Source organism: Trichosurus vulpecula, chromosome 7 (assembly GCF_011100635.1).
Source record: "Trichosurus vulpecula isolate mTriVul1 chromosome 7, mTriVul1.pri, whole genome shotgun sequence".
Taxonomy (NCBI): domain Eukaryota; kingdom Metazoa; phylum Chordata; class Mammalia; order Diprotodontia; family Phalangeridae; genus Trichosurus; species Trichosurus vulpecula.
This window is the reverse complement of record NC_050579.1, coordinates 22,160,695-22,183,234: the sequence shown is the minus strand read 5'-3', so window position 1 is coordinate 22,183,234 and position 22,540 is coordinate 22,160,695. Positions and strand designations below refer to the sequence as shown.

The 22,540-nt window shown below is 42.3% G+C and overlaps 1 pseudogene; it reads left to right on the top strand.

Annotated features, from left to right (window-relative positions):
- Positions 1 to 3,271: 3,271 nt before the first annotated feature.
- Positions 3,272 to 4,848, top strand: LOC118857271 (annotated as a pseudogene).
- The last annotated feature ends 17,692 nt before the right edge of the window (positions 4,849 to 22,540 follow it).

Below are 22,540 nucleotides of genomic sequence, written 5' to 3'. Positions count from 1 at the left end.
TCCAAGCGAGGAATAACTGTATGAAAAAAAGGCCTTAACTCACTAATAATTAGATAAATGCATATTAAAACAGCTTTGAGAGTCCGCCTCGCACATTAAAAGGAAAAGGACAAGTGCCCTGAGAATTGATACAGTCATTCTGGAAAGCCATTTGGAACTCTGCCCAAGACAGGTATTAAAATATGCATAATACCCTTTGATCCAGCAGTGCCACTACTACTCGTACATCACAAAGAGATCAAAGGGAAAGGAAAAGGACCCTTAGTTACAAACAAATATTTATAGCAACTGTGTGTGTGTATATGTGTGTGTGTGCATGTGTGTGTGTGTGTGTGTGTGTGTGTGTGTGTGTGTGGCAAACAATTAGAAACTGAAGGGACACTCATCCGTTGGAGGATGGATAAACAAATTACATCATATAAATGTAATGAAATACCAATGTGCTGAAAGAAATGGAGAAGGAAATCATTTCAGAGAAATCTCAGAAGATGCGTGAATTAGTGCAGAGTGAAGTGAGGAGAAACAAGAGAAGGATTTCCATAATAAAAATGATATTGTAATGACAAACAGCTTTGGAAGACTTAAGAACACCAATCAATACAACAACCAGCCACAGTCCCAAAGGACTCATAAGAGGACATCTCCTGATACAGAGGTGATGGACTCAGAGTACAGATTGAGATGTGTATTTTTTTTTAATAGAGCCAATGCCAGAATTTATTTAGCTTAACTGTATGTGTTTGTTCCAAGGTTTCTGTTTTTCCCTCTTTTTTCAATGATGGAGGAGGGGAGGGAAGTGTGAAAGGTGGGAGGGAAAGAATATGGATTTGCATTCTTTGGGGTGGGGAAAGTAATTTTTAAAAACCGGGAAGGGGAGAGGAGGGGAGGAGAGAAAAGGGAAGGGGAGGAGAGGAGGGGAGAGGAGGGGAGAGGAGAAGAGAAAAGAGATAGTTTCTTGGGATGGGATTTATTTGGAGATTAAAGTGATATATAAAATATCGATTTAATTTTTCTTTCATTTTAGTCCTGGACCTACCTCCAGTACCTGGAGTTTCCTCGGAATTACCCTCAACATTAACAATGAAAGTTAATTATGGCTCTCAACTTCCTGGCTGCCCTTCCTAAGCACTTCACAACCCATCCCTACTCCAGAAAAGCCAACCTCAGATGTGCTGAGTCCCAAGGGTTCACACAAGCAGGAATTGTGGTTTGTGGAGTTGTGTATGGTCAGACCATAGACAAATTTAAATGCCGAGTTCAGAACACATGATTCAGGGCTAGAACATTAAGAGCCCCCAAAGTGAGGTGCAAGATTCTAAATATAAGGATGACAGGCTTTGTGTTACGCTCCACATGTAACAGGGATGGGGCTGCAAGTGTTACGTGGCTTTTGCTAACCTACCTATAACTTTGCAGGTGTGGGATGCAGGTTGTGAGGGTAGAACTCTCAGGTATTCTCAAGGACAGACACATCTAACCACCATCCTTTAACCTGCTAGTAGCAGTTTGTTTCCTTATTAATTTTCTTACTGTATTCAAAGAAAATAAAGGGGTATGTTCTTATATTTCCTCATAAATTGTTACAAATGAAAAACCTCTCAATCAACTAATTAGCTCCAAGCTGCAACCCCAGCTTATAAAAGCAGGAGAATTTTGTTTCCTATAAACTTTCTCTGCCTTCTGCCTCACACTACAAACTTATAATCTTATACTAACATTAGTGTTCCTAGTCACATAATTTATTAGCAGTAACCAACAATTAAGAAACATAGATAAATGTTTCAACAATGTATCAGCTATGAGAAAGGTGAAAGCCAGTGTTACTTCTGCTGACTCCCTGAAAACTCTGGAACCACAAACTAACAATTAAATTCTCTTAGGATGGCATTTAAAGTCTCTCAGGAATTTTCCCCAGAATGTCTTCTTAGTTTAACTGACAAACTCACTTGTCTCAAAATGTCTCTTCAGAATTTCTCAAAGCTGACAGTTAACTCTCCAAGTTACTTATGGACTTTCTCAGTGACAATTATATCTAAAGTCTCCTTAAGAAAGTTCTCAATTCTCTCACAGTACCTCACAGACATAGTCCTTTAACTTTGTTTTATTGTTTCTTGATGTCTCATGAAGACATTAGCTTATGCTTGCTCAATTCTAATTTTTAAGGAGCTCTTTTCTTCAGTGAATACTTTTGCCTCTTTTACCATCATGCCAATTTTGGTTTTTAAGGTGCTATTTTCTTTAGTATTTTTGGTGCCTCTTTTACCAAGCTGTTAATTCTCTTTTCATAATTTTCTTGCCTCATTCTCATTTCTCTTCACAATTTTTCCTCTAGCGTGCTTCTCTCTTTCTTTAACTCTTTCAGGAATTCTTGTTGGGTTTAGATCCAATTAATATTTTTATTTGGGGCTTTGCTTGTAGCTATTTTCACAGTGTCTTCTCCTGAGTTTGTGTCTTGGTCTTTCCTGCAACCATAGTAGCTTTTTATGGTTAAGTTCTTTTTTTTTTTGCTGCTACTTATTTGTTCATCCGGTCTATTTCTTAACTTTGAACTTTATATTAAAGTTGGACTCTGTTCACCTAGGGTGGGGAGGCACTGTCCCAAGCTTCAGGATTTTTTATGCTGCTGTTTTCAGAGCTAATTCTATGGGTCTGCAAGTCTTCAGTGCTTCCAAGGTGGTGTGATGTAGATAGATGTGTGGTCACTGCTTTCCTGGTTTGTGCCCCGGTCTTTACCCAGGAACGGCCCCTATTCCCTATATCTACAAATGCTAGTATTCCTTTTTGGCCCTGGAACTATGACCAGGTCCCCTGTTTCCCTGCGATGGACCACAAATGCTCCTTTCCACCCTAGAGCTGCAACCTAGAACTGTTTATGGTCAATAAAGTTCCCAATCAGCACCAAGCAGCCACACCCAGTGCCAGCTAAGCCCTGTAATCTCTTTCTGACCAGTTGTCCAACCCCCTTACCATTTCTGGTCTGAGAATTTACAAAGCTGTTGCTGTAGCTGCTATGCTGTCACATCTGTAGACTCCAGACAAACCTCCAGCCCAGTGTCACAGACTTCTCCTGCTGACCTTTTCTTAGTCCAGAAAAATGTCTCATCTTGACCTTTAGTTAGCTCTGCCACTCCAAAATTTGGCTTGAGGTGTTATTTTAAAGTTGTTTGATGAGGCCCGGGCCTTCTGGGTCTGGGGAGGGTGAGGAGAGGCCTGGCCACACTGGCTTCCACGGGACCCTGAGGGGAGTTCATCTTCTATTAGTGACTGCCCCTGAGACAGAAGCACAGGAAAATCTGCCCTGTCAGTGCTTGCGGCCCCCGACCCAACGTTCTCCGAGGTAACTTCACAGAAACTCAGAGTTGGAAGGGACTACAGAGACCATCTGATACAATCTATATCTTCCTCTCTTCAATATACCCTACAAATGGTCATCTTGTTCTAACTTCTCCAACGAGGCCACACAATATTTCCAAATAGACCACCAGTAATCTGCTGATTGCACTGTGAGAACCACTGATCTAGTGCAGTACCCATGGGTATGGGAACTTAGTTAATTTTAATGGATGATGATGATGATGCTAATTTTAACCCATGATCACATATTTAGAGCCAGAAGGGATCTTAGAAGTCATCTAGTCCAACCCCCTCATTTTATAGATGAGGAAACTGAGGCCCAGAGAGGTGAAGTTACTTTACTACCTGTTGACCTTGGGCAAGTGACAGAGCCAGGGTTTGAACGCAGGCTGTCTAACTCCAAATCCAGCACTCTTTCCACTGTGCCACATCTGATTCTTTGGAAAGAGCCTCAATAATAGGTACTAATGTCAATCAAACTGCTGAAGATGAAAATTGACCCCTAACAATAATTCCTCTGTTGTATAAACTTGAATTTATTTGAAGGTTTTTTGCCAAGGACATGCCATTGAAGTAGCAGCACATGATTGCTGTTGAGGCTTGAAGAAAGTATTTCCATCTCTGTAGGAACTGAAATCAACAACCACCATTCATCAAAATGCAGTGGAATTTAATACGGACTATGTCTCAACTGGCAAATAGAACATGTTTGGTCTCACATGGGGCTGGTTCCATTGGGCACTCTCAGAGCATAAAAGGCTTACATATAGTTTGGCCCAGGATTGTTTTGGTGCAAGGTCCTCAAAACCATTGGCTACATGTATCTTCTGCACAGCATATCTCACAGGAAAGGAAGCCAGTAGATGCTTCTCACCATAAACAACAAAAAGAAGAAACTTCATCAGAGAGGGTTATATTATCTCATGGCACAGCCCAAGGAATTCATGCTGAGAAAAAGGAAGATCTGGATCCATTACAAGATAAATCTATTAGTCTGTATCAGCGATTTAAGAGAACATTTAGACAGTATGGAAAAGTTATGATTCCAGTACACTTAGTGACTTCCAGTATTTGGTTTGGAACATTTTATTATGCAGCCTTAAAAGGAGTGAATGTTGTTCCTTTTCTGGAACACATTGGGTTACCAGACAGCATAGTGGACATTTAGAAAAATTCCCAAAGTGGAAATGCACTAACTGCATATGGCTTGTTTAAGATTGCAACACCTGCCAGATACACTGTGACTTTGGGAGGAACATCCATTACTGTCAAGTATCTTCGTAGCCATGGCTACATGTCAACGCCACCTCCAGTTAAAGAGTACTTTCAGGACAGAATGGAGGAAACAAAGGAGCTTATTACAGAAAAAAGATAGACTCACAGAAAAACTACAAGAAACCAAAGAAAAAGTTTCATTTAAGAAAAAAGTGGAATAGAAAATTTTGTGTGCCAGGCCACAGAAAAGTCATGCACTTTAACCCTCGGGAACCTGTGGACAAAGGCACATTTTCCTGATTATACCTTTGGTTGGCGGTCTTGAAATACTAGTGCTCCAAGGGTTGAAGAACCCATAAAACCTTTTTTAAAGTTAAATATCACTAGAAAATCAGTGTTTCATGCAAAAAAAAATGAACCCTGTGTATTAATTTTATACCAGCAGCAGCATAAGTAATGTTTATTGTTTTATGTCATGATGATTTTTCAAGTATCTTTCTTGCTGATTTTACTGCCTGCTGTAATGGTGACAGACTAAGCAGTTTACTACTTGTATAAGAAATTTCTCTCATAAAAAGGATGGTCCTATTGGGATCGTGATCTTCCTGTTATCTGTCAGTTAGACTTTTAACCATAATCAGTTCTCAACATGGAGAGCTGTTAGCACCGTTGTTGCCAGTGAATAAGTGTATTTTTTTAATTGTCTCTCAATCTCAGAAGTCTTTCACTATTAAAAAAAAATAGCAAGATGAAGCCATCCTAATAACTACCTACCAGTTAAAACTAATTTTATATGAAGAAGTTGAATTAAAATGGAGACTATACGTGTGATAAAAGTGAGATGTACTGATAATCTATAAATGACTAAACAAATTGACATTTTAAAAATATTTTTGCCTAAAATCACTGTGTCAAATTTTTCAAAGTACATGTCTGTGGTTCCTTTTTAAAGATTTAAGTTGGTAGCTGTCACCTAGAACATAAAATTTTTTCTTTAAAAAAAAAGTTGTTTGATGAGACATGTTGGAAGAGTTCATCTGGGTAGGTGCCTCTCTGATCTTCCATCGTCCTTCACATATTTTCTCAAAAACAGTTAACTATCATTCCCCAAATTCTCTCCCTCTCTCTTAAAGGTGTAGTAATGGTAACCAAAGTCTCTGTTGGGAGGGGGTGGCATTTAAACATAATGTCTTTTGTGAACTTTGTTGGAGCATTATGACATTGAACAACTCTGATTTTTTGAGCATAGCTTAACTCAGGTGCCATTTCCTGTAACAAGCCCCTTCCTAGAGACCTTTATTTTTTTTATTTCCCCTTAGTTTTGGTAATGGGAAAACCAGGTCAGTCCATCTAGGTCCATAAATGGACCATGCAAAATCCTACTGTGTCACCGGGAATCTGATTGACTGGCTGAGAACAAACCCGGTATTGTAGATTAGACCAGGGAGTTCAAGACAGAGGATCCAGGCAGACCAATTTTAATTTGGCATGGGATATCTTGGGGGTCAGGGGGAAAAGGACATTCCAGGCCTTGAGAGAATCCTGGCAGTTCACTGGGTATTGCAGAGAATAAGTTAGGAATGTGAAATAGTGCCTTGTCTAGAAGGTAATCATGCTCAGTGTCTTCTCTCTCCCATCGACCACCAAAGTCTTAAAGCCCAGGTCTTACCAGACTTATTCTCTTCTGAGAATATAAGTGGATCCCTATGAACTCCAGGACAAAAAACACACTCCTTTCTCCAGCATTTAAAGCCTTTCACAAGTCAGCATATGCTTCCATGCTAAAGGCACATTATTCCCCCTTGTACACCACGTTCCAGCAAATGACCAACGCACTGCTCAACAATGCATCAGAATCTGTCCTTGTACAGTTTGTTCGTCATGCCTGGAATGCAATCCCTACTCACCTCTGCCTATCAGAATTGTTAGCCCAGATCCACCCACAATCAGTCGATCAGCAAGCATTTATTAAGTGCTTGCTGTATGCCAGGCACCAAGGCTGCGTAGACAAAAGTGACCCAGTCCCTGCTCTCAAGAAGTTTATATATCTTAACAAGAGGCCTTTGTTAGGTCACACACACACACACACACACACACACGCACGCATGCACGCACGCACGCACACACACACACACACACAATTAGTTTGTCTTTACCTCATATGATGCACAGTAGACAGAGAACCAGCCTTGGATCCAGAAAGAGCAGGGTTCGAGCCTTGCTCCTGCCATGATGCTGGACAAGTTATTTCATTTCTAAATGATGGAGGCAAGAATTTGCAGAGAAGATGAAGGCCTGCATTGGGGGAGGGAATGTCCTCATTTGGGAGTTCCCAATAGCTATGAAATCACTGGTCCTAGTCCCTGTCTCTAGACCTCATTCCATCCCTAGTGCCTGGTCCTGAGTAGAAAAGTGATGAATAATCATGGAATTGAATGGAACTTCTAATTACCTAAATGCATAGAGCTGTGAAATGAGGAAGTCAAGCAGACTCCAAGACTAAGGAAGACTCTAGAGGCTCAGTGCCTCCTGATACACTTCAGAGACTGAGGAGTTTGGGTTGGTTTTTTGTTTTTGTTTTTAACAATTAACAGGCATCTCCCTGCGATCCACTGTCTCTCTCTCTGTCTGTCCCTCTGTGTGTCACTGTGTCTCTCCTTGTCTCTCCCTCTCTGTCTCTTTGTCTCTGTCTCTGTCTCTCTCTGTCTCTCTGTCTCTCTCTGTCTCTCTCTCTGTCTCTCTGTCTCTCTGTCTCACACACACACACACACACACACACACACACACACACACACACACATCTTCCCCATCCCCACCAGGAAAACAAAACCAAAACCAAAACCTGTGTAATGATATAAATCCCTGGCCATGTTCAAGGATGTGTCTCATTCTGCATCTGCCTCTTGAGTCCATCCCCTCTCTATCTGGAGGCGGGCAACATGTTTTGGCATCAGTCCTCTGGAACTGAGATCAGTCATCTGTGCTGTTCAGAGTTCTTAAGCCTTTCAAAGTAGTTTGCATCTAAAATTTTGTTGTTTTTGGTAAAAAAAAAATGTTCTCTTGAAGAACTGGTGGTGTCTGAATGAAGATGGAAGCATATTTTTTTTTACTTTATTCTTCTTGGGGTTTTTTGGTCTGTGTTCTTTCACAACATGACTAATTTGGAAATACGTTTTGCATGAGTCCACATGTATAACCTGTATCAAATTGCTTACCTTCTCAATAGGGAAGGTGAGGGTAGAGAATTTGGAACTCAAAATTTTTTTAAAAAATGTTAAAAATAGTTTTTACATGTAATTGGGGGGAAATAGAATGTTAAATAAATTTGTTAATAAAATAAATAATATGAAAAAGAAATTGTTCTCCTGGTTCTTCTCTCTTCATTCTGCATCAGTTCATATACCAAGTCTTCCCAGGTTTCTTTGACACTTTTCCCTTCATTGCTTTCAACACAGTGGTATTTCATTCCATTTTCATGACATAATTTGATTATCTATTCCCCAATTTTCAGTTCTTTGTCATTACCAAGAAGAGCTGTTGTAAATAGTTTTGTACCAATAGATCTTTTTCCTCTTTCTCTGATCTCTTTGAAGCCTAGTAGTGGTATTGCTGAGTCAAAGGGTATGCACAGTTTAGTAACTTTGGGGGCATAGTTCCAAATTGCCTCCCTTAATGACCAAGCCAAGTCAGAGCTGCACCAAGAGTGCATTAATGTGCCTGTTTTCCCACAGCCCCTCCAACATTTGTTGTTTTCTGTTTTTGCCAACTTTGCCAACTGGATGGTTGTGAGCTGGTACCTCAGAGTGGTTTTCATTTGCATTCATCTAATTACTACTGCTTTGGAGCATCTTTTCATATAAGCATTGAATTTTTTCAATAAAAATTCAATTGCTTGAATTTTTTTCCTTAGAAATCTGCCTATTCATATCTTTTCACCCTTTATGGAGGATCAGAGGTTTTTAAAAAATCCTCTCTGAAAGGTGAAAGCCCAGAGGCAAAAAGTAAAGGCAATAAATGGTAATGATAGTTAATACATATGTAGGCTCAAAGATTTGCAAAATGATTTATGTGTTATCACATTTCATCCGCCTAACAACTATGTGAAGTGGGTGTTGTTATTATCCCCATGTTAAAGATAAGGACTGAGGCTGAGAGAAGTTAAGAGGTCAAAGTCAAGGATCTGAACTCAGGTTTTCCTGATGCCAAGTTCAACACTGTATTATATTAACTAGTTTCCCCCCGTGTCCTCTTCAATAAAGAGTTAGCCTTCAGGAACCTCTGGGGAACCTGACACACCAGTAAAGGCTAATATCTTGGATCTTGGTCATTCTAATGACTGAGCATTGTAGTAGGTTAGAGGGAAGGGCAGCAGGGTAAGAATGGCCTCTCCATTTGGAAAGGACAGGCAAAGGAGGGCACCAGCTGGCCTGGAGATAGGAAGCTGTGTGCTGTGTCAGGGTTTTCTTTCCTGGAACTAGGTCCAGAATAAGCCAGTGACTGTGGATTCTCCTCTAACCCTCCCATAGACACCCTTCTAGTAGCCAGTGGGCCCCATGTTAATCACAGAATCTCAGACTTGGAAGGACCTGACGGGTCATCGAAGCCCACTGACTCCTTCCCTGATTGATATATGGACTCTCCTCGTAGGACTTCCAACAAATGGGCATTCATCCAACATCTCCTTCAAAACCTCCACTAGCAAGAACTTACCAGGTCACAAGGCAGCCACTCCATCTGCAAGCTGGTACTAAAGGTCTGCCTTATAGTCGATCAGTCAACAAGCACTTATTAAGCACCTACTACATACCAGGCACTGGGATATAAAGATACACTCCCCAGCCTTCAAGAAACTTACTTTCTGCCTAAAAGGACAATAAAGAGCAATGAAATACAATGGAAAGAACCCTGATTCTTGCTCTGAATTTCAGTCCCACCAGGGGTGTTTACTACACAGGTCACCTTAGACAAGCTAATCCCTTGAGGCATTTAGTCACCTCTAAAATGAGAGGGTTGAAGCATGGGGTCATGGCTGGTGCCTTGGATTTGGAGTTAGGAGCACCTAGGTTCAAAGCCCACATTAGCCATTTATTAGTTGTGTGACCCTGGGCAATCCTCTCTACGCCTCAGTTTTCTCACCTGTGAAATGGAAGTGTTGGGCTCAAATATCTCTGAAGTCCCTTCCAGCTCTGGATCCATGATGCCCTGTACATACACACACACACACACACACACACACACGATGCAAATACAGTTTTTTTCACAGGACCTATGATTCCACCAGCATGAGGAGCTGTCAGTAAGAAACACCTTTTGCTAATGCACGTTGGCACCTTCTCTGAAATTTACAGTCTTAAAAGAGTTTCCTATGATACTGAAAAGTTAAGTGACTTGCCCAGAGTCATACAGACAGATTATGTCAATAGTGGGACTTGAACTCAGGTCATCTTAACTACAAGACCAGTTTTCTATCCACTATGCCATATTCTTTCTGTATATATACAGAGTTGTACCTTAAATTGTCTGTTCAATGCTCTTATGCCCTCTAAAACCACTTAGAATAAGTCTATTCTTTGGTGCACATAGCAGCTCTTCTGATATTTTATGGCAGGGTCATACCCCCCCCAAACCTCTTCTCTGGGCTAACTGTTTCTAGTTGCCTCAACCATTATGTATATGGCATGGCTTCAATGTAGGGCAGCTAGGTGGCACAGTGTAAAGACCTAGATTCAGTCATTAGCATGTGACCCTGGGTAAGTCATTTGACCCTGTTTGCCTCAGTTTCTTCATCTGAAAAATGATCTAGAGAAGGAAATGGCAAACCCCTCCAGTATCTTTGTCAAGAAAACCCCAAATGAGGTCATGAAAAGTTGGACAAGACTGAAACAACCAAACAATAAATAGCTTCAAAGTCTTTCACCCACCTGGTAGCCTTCCTTGGGGCACATTCCAGCTTGTCAATGGCCCTCTTAAAATGTAACACCCAGAACTGTACACAATACTCTAGATGTTGTCTGACCAAGGGCAAAGTACACTGGGACTATCACCTCCTTTTTTTTTAAACATACTTCCATAAAGGAAGCCCAAGAATGTGCTAGCCCTTTTTTTACTTGCCACAATAAACCATTACCTCATAGTTTTTGATAAACGAACAAAGATTTTTTTCAGTGAAATGTCTCCTGCCCATATGTCTCCCATCCTGTACCCAAACAGATGGTTTTTAATTTTAACCAAAGTGCAGGACTTGATATCTCTTGTTAGTCAAGCTCATCTTGTCAATTTCAACCTGTTGAGATATATTTGGATTATGAGTCTGTCACCCAACACAGGAGCTTCCTGCTACCCACGAATTAACCAAGCTCATGACCCATGCTGTTACTGAAATCACTGATAAAAAACATGGTGGACAGGGCAATACTGATGAACACTGTCTGAAATCTTCTCTTCTTGCTCAAGTCTCCCATGGCAACCATTCCTATTCCCTCTCAGCAGAGAACCTTGACCCCTCCCCTTCTGGGGAAAATAGAAACCATTTGCCATGAGCTCTTTCTTCACAATTCCACATCTCAACCCCTCCACATTAACCCCCATTTCTTAAACTCTTTTCTTTCAATTTCTGACAGTGATGGGTCCAGTTAGGTCTAGCCTCTCCTGAAACCATCCCCTCATTTTCTTGCTCTTTCAATTGTTCCCTTACTGTCTCTATCTCTCTGTCTCTGCCTCTCTTTCTCTCTGCCTCTCTGTCTCTGTCCCTGTGTCTCACTGTCTCTTTCTCTGTGTCTCTATTTCTTTCTGTGCCTCTCTATCTCTGTCTCTGTCTGTCTCTCTCTGTCTCTCTGCCTCTGCCTCTCTCTGTCTCTGCTGTCTGTCTGTCTCTCTCTCCTCTTTTCCCCCCTCCTCCCTCCATCTTTCCTTCCATTCTTCCCCGTCTCCATCCCCACCTCTTTCTCTCTATTGACTCTTCTGCTACATATACACTTGCCCAAATATCTTCTGTCCTAAAAAAACCAAACAACAAACACAAAATCTTCTACCTTGTCATCTCCTCATGCCATCATGCCATTTGCCTCCCTTTCATAGACAAAAACCTAGGGGGGAAAATCCATGTCACTTCTATTTTTTCACCTCCCATTTAGCCCTTTGCATTCTGGTTTCTGACTCCACCATTCAAGTAAAATTGCCCCCTCCAACATTACCCACAAACTTTTTATTGCTAAGTCCCCTGGTCCCTTCTCAGTCCTTACCCTTCCTGACACCTCTGAAGCCTATGATGCCCCTGAATGCTTCCCTGGCCCTCTTTGGCAATCTCTCCTTCCTGAGGTTTTGTGGCAGGGTTCTTTGTTAGTTCCCTTGCCTCTATCTGACTTTTCATTCCCATCATCCTTTCCACACCCCATCCCCTTAAACTTGGGAGTCCTCCAGGACCCTCTTCTCTCCATGCAATGATTTGTACCATTGAGACTTAGAAAAGTGGAAGGTTGAAAGTGACAAGAGACAGACACGGAAATGAAAAAGGAGAAGGTTTTCAGATTTACAAGAAGCTCTCTGTGCCTTAGAAAGATTCTGAAACCTGGATTGCTCAATTGCATATGAACAGACCAACAAGCCAATTAATTTGTTACAGGGTGTATTCTTTATGTATACCTTTGTCCCTGGTTTTTCAGTCTTTTTTCAGTCATGTCCTCCTCTCTGTGACCCCATTTGGGGTTTTCTTGGCAGAGATACTGGAATGGTTTACCATTTCCTTGTCCAGTTCACTTTATAGGTGAGGAAATTGAGGCAGACAGGGTTAAGCACCCTGCCTTGCCTCAGGGTCACACAGCTAGGAAGTGTCTGAGGCCAGATTTGAGCTTAGGAAGATGAGTCCTCATGATTCCAGGTCTGGCACTCTATCGACTGTGCCACCTAGCTGTCCAATATCTGATGGATGAGGATGAGGATGAGGATGATGATAGCAGGTACTATGTTCTGGGAACTGTGCTAAGCACTTTACAAATATTATCTCATTTGGTCCTTACAACAACCCTGGGAGGGAGGTGTTATTATTATTACTATCACAATTTTACAGATGAGGAAACTGAGGCAAACAGAGTTTAAGTGACTTGTCCAGGGTCACACAGCTATGAGGTGTCTCAGGCCGGATTTGAACTCAGGAAGATATGTTCCTGACTTCAAACCTGGCACACTGTCCACTTTGCCACCTATCTTTCTCCTTGCCTCTCATACTCATGTACATAAGACCCCAATAGGAGTCTGGGAAATGTAACTGGCTGAATGGGGCCTGATTACCATAAGCAGAGGTGAAGTCTCTGACTATGAAAACTTGCTCCGAACCAAGACAGACTGTCAAATAGGATTGCCTAGACTTCTCTCATCTTCTCAGCCCAGAGGTGAAAAAGCTCAGAGCCAAAGCAAAGCTTCTGACAATCCAAGGCTAACTAAAAGCAGCACTCTAACTGGAGAGAGGAGCACTATAATTCTCCATCTTGAGAGAGCATAGTAAAATGTTTAATTGATAGCATATTGCTCGCCTTCTCAAGGGGTGGGGGAAGTGCAGGAGGGAGGGAGAGAATTGGGTACTCAAATTTTTAAAAAATGAATGTTAAAAATGTTTAAATATAACTGGGAAATAGTGAAATAAATAAAATATATTTTAAAAGTAAAGAGAATATAAAATAATATAAATATAACCAAATATATAAAAAAGTAACAACTATAGAACAGCTCACTAAGCTAGTGACTGAAGGTGATAAAAGATTATAGCTGCCTATAAAAGACACAACTCAAACAGTCCAATGGGTCAACCTGTCCCACAAAGAGGCTGTGCCCTCCAAAGAGCCCAGTGGCCCAGACACCTTCCCAGAGAGATTTAGTGGCAACTACCCACTGGCAGATTTTTCCTTCCTGTTCTAGCCAGGTAGCGACCATTCAGCAACAAAACAACTTCCTGGCAGCGATGACAACAGCAACTCTGAGCCAAATGACCTTCCTGGTCTAGCCAGGCAGCAACTGAGCCCAGTAAAAGCCCAGCCCAGCAGCAGACTGACCCACACAGCTGAGCTGCCATGGCCTTCACAAAACTCAAGGGAACTGCCCATCCAACAGAGACACTCTGGCCTTTGAGAAGTCAGACCAGTTAAGGAGTGAAGCAATTTGTCCATCAGCAATACCACCGCCCACAGCAAACTTCATGAGGACCCTTTAGAGAGAGAAAAGATATCAAGGCCCTGAGTGCTAGAGTTATGAAATACCTTGGCCATGTATATTCCCTAGATGCATGCCTCTCTATCACTGTGTTCCTCTCCATGGACTCTGCCCCAGGTTTCATAACTACTGCTCTTGCTTTGACATTTGAGTAAATGTCTTTGCTAAAGACTTGAGTCCGAGGAGGATTGTTAAAGGGGAGCACACCACAGTGGGCCTCTGAGTTACCAGTTAGGAAGATAAACATCCATAGGGTTATCTCTTGGGTCCTGAGAGTAGTAGCAGAATCAACCTACTAGTTCTAACTCAGGTTGGCAGACTGTTGTCAGTGGGCATATGCTATCTCTCTCTATATCTCTCTCATGCTCTCATCAGTTTACGAGTTAAACCATGATTTCCATATAGATGACTAGCAAATTTCCATATTCAGGCTTCCTATTTCTCCTGAATTCTTGCGTGCTGGACATCTCCTACTTGATGTCCCATAGACGTCTCAAATTCAACATGTACAAACCAGCCTCTCCTCCAGACTTCCCTGTTTCTATGGTGGAGACCACCATCCTTCCAGTCACTGGGTTTGCAAGCTTGAGGTCCTCCTGGACGCTTTGCTCTTTCTCATCCTCCACATTGAATAAACTGATAAGTCTTATCGAGTCTTCCTTTATGATACTTCTCCCAGCCATCCCCTTCCCTCCACCCACACAGCCACCAACCTCCTTCAGGCCCTCTCTATCTGGCCTATTGTAGTAGCCTCCTGTTTGGTCCCTTAATGTCCCAGTCTCTCCTCTCTCCAATCCATTCTCCATACCGCTGGAAAAACATACTCCTCCTAGAGCACAGGGCTGACCGCGTCTCTCTCCTTTACAAGAATCTCTGATTGCCTCTAGAATAAAATACAAGCTCTTGATCCTGCCATTTAAAATCTTACTCAGTCTGGCTCCAGTCTACCTTTCCAGACTGACTTCACAATACTCCCCATGATGCACTCTGTGTTTTGGCCTTTGCTGGCCTTTGCTATGCCCTTCCACGACATTCAATTTCCAGTCTCCACGGCTTTGCCTAGCCGGTGCCCTATGCCTGGTGTGCACTCCCTCCTCCCCTCCACTTCTTAGAATCTCACATACTGCCTCTCATGGGAGGCCTTTCCTGTCATCCTCAGTTTTAATGTTCTCTTCCTCTTAAAATTAGTAGTTCATATAATTATACATTTCTGTCTACTTCCTGATAACCTTAAGTGTCCTCTTTGTTGTTGTTCAGCCATAAATCTTTAAATAGATTATTAATACATTAATGTAATATAAATATAATATAATTAATATATACTTACTATATATGTGTGTATATATACATATAACAACTATATGTGTGTATATGTATACATGTATATATACACATGTACATAAACATATACATATATGTATGTATATAAAATTAACTTATCTTTGTATATGTTGTATCCCTCGGCAATGGAAACTCTTCTCATGGGGAGGGCCAGTTTCATGGTGTCTCTGTTTTGTCAGTTTCTATACTGCCTCGCGCAAAGTGGAGTGGATATGTAACTAACACATGCTTGCCCACTGAGCTGAACAGAGCCCAGAAGCACAACACCTGAAACTCTAAATCTATATCGACCAACAAATCAATATTCATTGAATATGTTTGTTGAACCTGTTAGGAATCATCCTCACTGAGCTATCACCCAACTCACAGCCGTGCATTTTATTAAAAAAAAAGTTAAACCCCGGTCAGAGAGTTTTGCTGCATTTCGGATATAAGACGTGTGCAGCATTGTCCCAGGCTATCTGTCTAGTAATTCAGTCCAAAAAAAGAAGAGGTTAGTCTAGCATGAATTGTTCTTAATAAAGCATGCTTGCTTTCAGAGACCACCCCCCCAACCTGAAACGTACTTACTGCTTACAAGCAATCCTTTTAATAATTAGTGCTAGAAATAAAGAGGAATAATTGATTGTGACTATGCAGGGGACATTTTGGGAAACTAGGGGGTTTCATAGTGCACAGAGGATAGGGCATGGAGTCAAGAAGACTCATCTTCCTGAGTTCAAATCTGGCCTCAGACACTTACTAGCTGTGTGACCCTGGCCAAGTCACTTCACCCTGTCTGCCTCAGTTTCCTCATTTGTAAAATGAACCAGAAAAGGAAATGGCAAAGCACTCCATTATCTTTGCCAAGAAAACCCCATACAGGGTCACAAAGAGTCGGACACAACTAAAAAATGACTGAGCAACAACAACAAAGGAGACACTTAGGGACATCAGAAAGTAGGCATAAATGTATAATTACATGAACTGATAATCACAACTAGCATTCTTAGATTTGCAAAGTGCTTTACAAATAGCATCTCATTTTATCTTCACAACAATCCTTGCAGATAAGGAAACTGAGGCAGGTCGAGGTGAAGGGTCTTGCCTAGTCATAAAACTAGCAAGTGTTTGAAATCCCAATTTGAACTCAGATCTTCCTACCTCCAGGTCCAGGCACCACCTCACTGCCTCTATATTATGTTAAGAGAGTGAACAAAATGTCCCAAGATCCCACTGCTAGGCGTGTACCCCAAGACGGTCAAAGAGAGGGGGAGGGAAAAGATCCACTAGGCGCCAAAATATACTCCAAAATTTTTGTCATAGTAGCAAAGGAATGGAAACAAAGGGAATGCCTATCAATCAGGAAACAGTTAAGCATGAACGGAATAGAAGGTTAGCCTTAAGTATCAATGAATATGAAGGAGGCTGAGAGGCAGGAAAATCTTATATGAGCTGACATGGAATAAGTAATTCCAGAGCAACACCATGAGCCAAGATTAACAACAGGCCTGGGAGGGCAGGGTATATCTCCTGCATTCCAACCTGTGGGAGGTAGAGAGACCCAGGCTTAAAAAAAAAAAGAAGATGAAGGTGTCCTGTGGATTACTGGGTAGAGCACAGGACTTGGGGACAGGTAGACCTGGGTGGGACCTGCCTCAAACATTTACTGGCTGGTTCCCCAGGTGAGCAACTTAACCTCTCTGAGACTCACTTTGCTAATCTATAAGGTGAGGGATCAGACTCGATGGACTCAAAGTTCCCTAAGAGTCTAAAATAGTCACCTGAATAAAAGAATTTATTCTGTGAAGTTTGGATTCAGTCAAAGGGCGCCACTTGAGGATCTAGAGGGTCACATGTGTCCTTGAGGCTGCAGGTTCCCCACCCCTTTTAAATCTATGATCCAATGTAAAAATAAAAAATATCAATACATATACATATGTACACATATACACACACACACATATACATATGGAAATGGGCTGAAGGCTGGTGTATGTGGGTGGGTTTGTTGGAAGCTGCCATGTGGAAGGAGGCATTGGTGAAGGTGGTGGTCCAGTCTGGCCTGGCATATGGTGGAGTGGAAGGGGGTGGTATACTGGCAGACAGGCACAAGCCCTACTCCATGCACACACACCCACACACACACACACATATACACACACACCAGAATGATCAACCAGAGGGCCACAGCAAAATCTATCAAACCTTCCCACTCAGCTACCAAACTCTCTTACCCTCAGACTCTCACTCTGAAACCCACACCCACCAGTACCCAGACTCTCCTCCCATACCCTAGCCCTCCCAGAAGCTAGACCAGCTTCCTACCACCCCTTATGAGATCAACAATCACCTGCCCACTTCCTGCTAGCACTGCCCAGTAGCAATCAATCACTCCTTCTGCCAGACAGCACCCCCACCCCACAATGGATGAGGTGAAAAGGTAACTTTCCCATGCCTGGCACAGCACCTGCATCTCTAGCTCTCACTTCCTGCCCTGCCATGTCTCAATCTCCTGCCACCTGAGAATTCACCCAACTTAGGTGTTTTGGTATAGCTTGAAGCCAGTGCCTAGCATAGTGCTCTGTATTAGGAGTCTAATAAATGCCAAACTCAATCGAACTGAGATCTCCTCCTTTATCCAGATCCTGATTCCTTCCTAATTCCTTTGTTCCACCTTTCCTCAACTAAAGATCGATCTCCTTGTTGGAGAAGTTGGAGACAGAAATGGAGAGAAATCGTTTTGCTCCCTTCTGGTCATCTGTTACTATCCTGGCAGCTAGTTGCCTGCCCCAAAGCAGAGGGATCCCAGCAGAGATAAGATAGTCCCTAGCTTTTCATTCACAAGTTCCAGCTCGTTCCAAGGTTTCATCTCCCTGAGGTCTGTATTCATCTTCCACTACATACCCTTGCTTCCACCTTTTATGCACCACAGGACAATGAAGGCAATTGAACAAGAAGGTTCCAAGTGTCTTCCTCCCTCTTCCATCCTCTGGGGAACCACTCTGATTGTGACTGACAAGTTAGAATCTGATGCACCCCACCTCTACTCCTCATTCATCAAACACTTATTAAGGTCTTACTATTTGTGAGATGCCAGGTGGAGCAATGGACCTCGACTCTTCCTGAGTTCAAATCTGGCCTCAGACACTAGCTGAGCAAATAAATAGTTTAACTCTGTTTGCCTCTGTTTCCTCATCTGTCAAAAGAGCTGGAGAAAGAAATGGCAAACCACTCGAGTATCTTTGGCAAGAAAACCCCAAATGGGGTCACAAAAAGTCCAGCTGGAAATGACAGTATAACCACAATGTACCTGGCATGGTACAAAATGAAAATGTCCCCAGGGAGCTTACATTGGGGAGGGGGAGGTGAAAGGGGAGGTTGAGGAGAGAAGCCATGTATATAATTTTGTTGTTTTTTTTTTATATAGGACCTGTGGTTTCATTGGTCCAGGGAATTCCAGGTAAGGAAACTCCCTTATCCAAGGCAGATCAGCTCTGATATTTATGGTCCTCGAGATTGCCTGGGGCATTGAGATTCAAGGAAACTTGTTCAGCATCACATACCCCGCGTATGTCAGAGGCAGGATTTGAACAAAAGTCTTCCCTAAGAGGGTAATTGCATAGAAAATACAGAGTAACAAAAAAAATACAGCATAGAGAATAAAAAATACAGCATAGGTAGAATAATATAAAATATAGAATATAGGGAATAAAATAATTTTGTTGGTAAATGGAAAGTATTAACAACTAGGGGAAAGGCAGGGTTTGGGAAAGGACTCTTGTAGGAGCTGGTACCTGAGCCCCGCGGGCTTTGAAGGAAGCCAGCAAACCCATGAGGCAGAGGTGAAGAAGGCCAAGCTTCCAGACAGGAGCTGGAGCATCACATATGAGGAACAAGGAGTCCAGTTTGGCTGGAACAAGGAATGCGTAACAGGGAGGGATGTGTGATCAATTTAGAAAGATAAAATCATGAGCTGAGAGCACAGAGAAACCTTAGGGGCCACCTAGTTCAACCTCATCATTTTACAGAGAAGGAAACTGAGAATATCAGTTGGGTAATTTTATGAGTGATGGGTTAGAGAGAGTGGAGGCAGGGAGACGTTGATGTCATGCTGTCTGAATGTCCCTGGTGAGAGCTTCTCATGCCTCTGGATGTTTCTTCTCTTTCAGAGTCTCTTGTCTCACCTCTCATGTGGGGGGTGGGGCTGGGAAGGGCAAGAGGGGTTAGCTCTCTTATCTCCATCTACCCCTTGGAGAAAGCTTCCTTATCTATCTACTGCAGCCAAGGCCTGGGGATGTAAAGAGGACACAAGATGGGTAATGATGCAGTGGGACAGAGAGATTCTAAAAGGGGGTCCTGGAAGAGATGGGTGGAGATGAGACCAAGGGAACAAGGAGAAATGTTCATCTTGGCAGGTAGCTCCTCAGGAAGCAGAAGAAAGAAAGGCTGGGTGAAGCTCAAGGAGGATTTGGAGGTACAAAGAAAGGGGTATGAGATAGCTCAGGGGGAGCTAACCTCAGCAAGATGAGAGGTGAGCTCATTTCCAAGAGAAAATGATAATAATAGAGAAGCAATGTGGTGTAATAGATCTGGTCTCAGAAGAGAGAAGGAAAGAAGGAAGGAAGGAAGGGAGGGAGGGAGGAAGGAAGGGAGGGAGAGAAAGGAAGGGAGGAAGGAAGGAAGGAAGGAAGGAAGATATATAGATGATGGATAAACAGATAGATAGATAGATAGATAGATAGATAGATAGATAGATAGATAGATAGTTGATAGTATTTATTAAGCTCTTACTGTGTGCCAAACATTGGGCTAAAGAGGACTTGGGATAAAGTCTCACTTTTGGAGGCAGAAATGGAGAGAAATCGTGATACCAGAAGTCGCTAAACATCTAAGTATCTCAGGCGATTCTCTAAGACTATAACGTGTACAATAGGTGTCAGTACAGTTTTGTGGGGGGAGTTTCCTCACTGAAAGTTCCCTGTACCAATGAAACCATAAGCCTAGTTTTTTAAAAATAGCTGAAGTTTATCTAGCACTTCAGGGTTTGCACAGTGCTTTTTATATTATATATTATCTCATTCCAACCCTGATCCCTATCTTGAGAAGACTGAGGCCTAGAGAGATGAAGTGACTTGGAGTCACACAGCTGGTAATTATCTGAGACAGGATTCAAACCCAAGTCCAAGCTGACTCCAAGTCCAGCTGTCTTTCCACTGGATGGGTCTAGAAGAAAGAGGAGAAGCCAGTCCCGGGAGCCTGATCAAGATACAGTGAGGGGAGAATAAAAGGATTGTCCCTCAGTAGCTGGTTCCTAGCCCAGATTAGATCTGGTGAGTACAGTCAATAAGATCTTGGAGATTATCCCAGCAGATGTTCAGTGCCTTGGGGCTCCCTGCTTTCAAGCTATGTTTTCCATCTAGGGATTCTCCCCTCCCAGACTTGCACTGACTTGGCCAGGTAACCCAGCACTATGTTATTTTAGCTCACTCCATAGAGAGCAGCTCTCAGGTACAAATAGGACTGACCCATGCTGCCTTCCACCTCTGAGAGTTTCTGCTATTCCAGGTTTCACCTGGGCTAGCCATGTTTACCTTCTCCAGTCGTCAGACAAATAGAAACTGTGTATTCTTCCCTGAGTTACTGTTGTATGAGGGTGTGCTTGGTCATGCACTCACACAGAACTATAATGTAGAAGAAACACTGGCCCCAATCCACCCCTACCCATGATTCCTGAGATCACTCACTTCTTTCACTAGTTTCTTTCACTTCTTAATCACAACCCCTATCTTTCAGTGCACTTTTCAGCATCAATTTATTTTCCACATACATGTATTAAATCCTTTGATGGAACATAAGCTCTTGAATGGCAGAAAATGTTTTCATTTTTCTCTTTGTACTCCCAGCACCTGACATATAGTAGGTACTTAATAAATGCTTGTTGACTAATCAATTGTCTTCCATATGCCAACCATTGAGCTAGATGCTGGGGATACAATGACAAAAATGAAACATTACTAGCTGCCAAGAAACATACATTGTACTGGGGTGGAATGCAACAGCTACATAAATAAGTCAATAGGGGATCATTTCAAGAAAGATAGAGGGCTAACCACTGAGGGGTTTAGGAAAGGTGTCCTTGGAAGTTGGCACTTGAGATGTGATTTGAAGGAAGCCAAGGATACCATGAGGCCAAAGGGAGGAAAAAGGCATGGAGACCTCTAATATGCTCATCTGTCTTCATCCTGAAGTCCTCTAGCATTTACATCACCTTAAGCTTGAGGAACTTGCCATTCTCTTTGTAGAGTTGTATAGGATAGGGCATTGGCCCTGTAGGTAGGAAAATTGGGTTCAAATCCCACTTCAGATACCTACTAGCTGTGTTATCATGGGCAAGCCTCTTAACCTGTTTTCCTCAGTTTCCTCATCAGTAAAATGGTGAAGCAAACTAGATTGACTCTCAAGTCTCTTCTTATTCTAAGTCTGTGATTATCCTCTATCGTGATCCTGGTAAATAAAGTACAATCTTCCTCCTAGTGGTGTTTTATCTATACTCATCACAGGCCAGATGACTAAGCATGGATGAAATTAAGTAATGTTTCTTGTTGCCTTTGGCCATGCAATGAAACCAGTCCCTGTGTTTTTCTCTTGTGGGGTAGAAAAAGCACTGAATCTGGAGTCAAAGAAACTAGGTTGTAATCCTGGTTCTGCCACTTTCACATGTCCACTGTGACCTTAGGTAAGTCACTTCCTCCCTCTATACTTCAGTTTCCTTGTCAGTAAAATGAGAGACCAGATGACAACCAAGTATTCCATTCAGCTGTAACTACATGATCCTGTGAACCTGGGAGACATTTCTCCACTTAGAGCTGCAATATCATTTTGTCATCTGGTTTCATTTCTAGAGGGCAGATTAGGGATGATATGGTTGAGTTCCTCCAGCAGTAAATCAACTCATTGGTGATTGGATGAAGCTCTACATTGCAAGCACTAGGAAGGACCAAAGGATCATTATCTTGAGCTGGAAGGAATCATAGGTTCACCAACGTAGAGCAAGAAGGAAGCTCAGAAGTCAATGAGGCCAACCTCCTCATTTTACAGAGGCTTAGAAAGGCAAAATAACTTGCTCCAAGTCTAACAGGTAGTAAGAGTAGTTTGAATCCCAGGACCTTTGACTCTAATATCAATGTTCCTTCCACTGTACTCTGCTATGAGGTTAATGTTTCTAGATGGCCTAATTAGAATTGAGTGGCACACCTGAAGTCAGAAGACTCATCTTCCTGAGTTCAAATCTGGCCTCAGAATCTTAGTAGCTGAGTGATCTGGGGCAAGTCCCTTAACCCTGTTTGCCTCAGTTTCCTCATCTGTAAAATGAGCTGGAGAAGGAAATAACAAACCACTCCAGTATCTTGCCAAGAAAATCCCAAATGAAGACTCATGAAGAATCAGA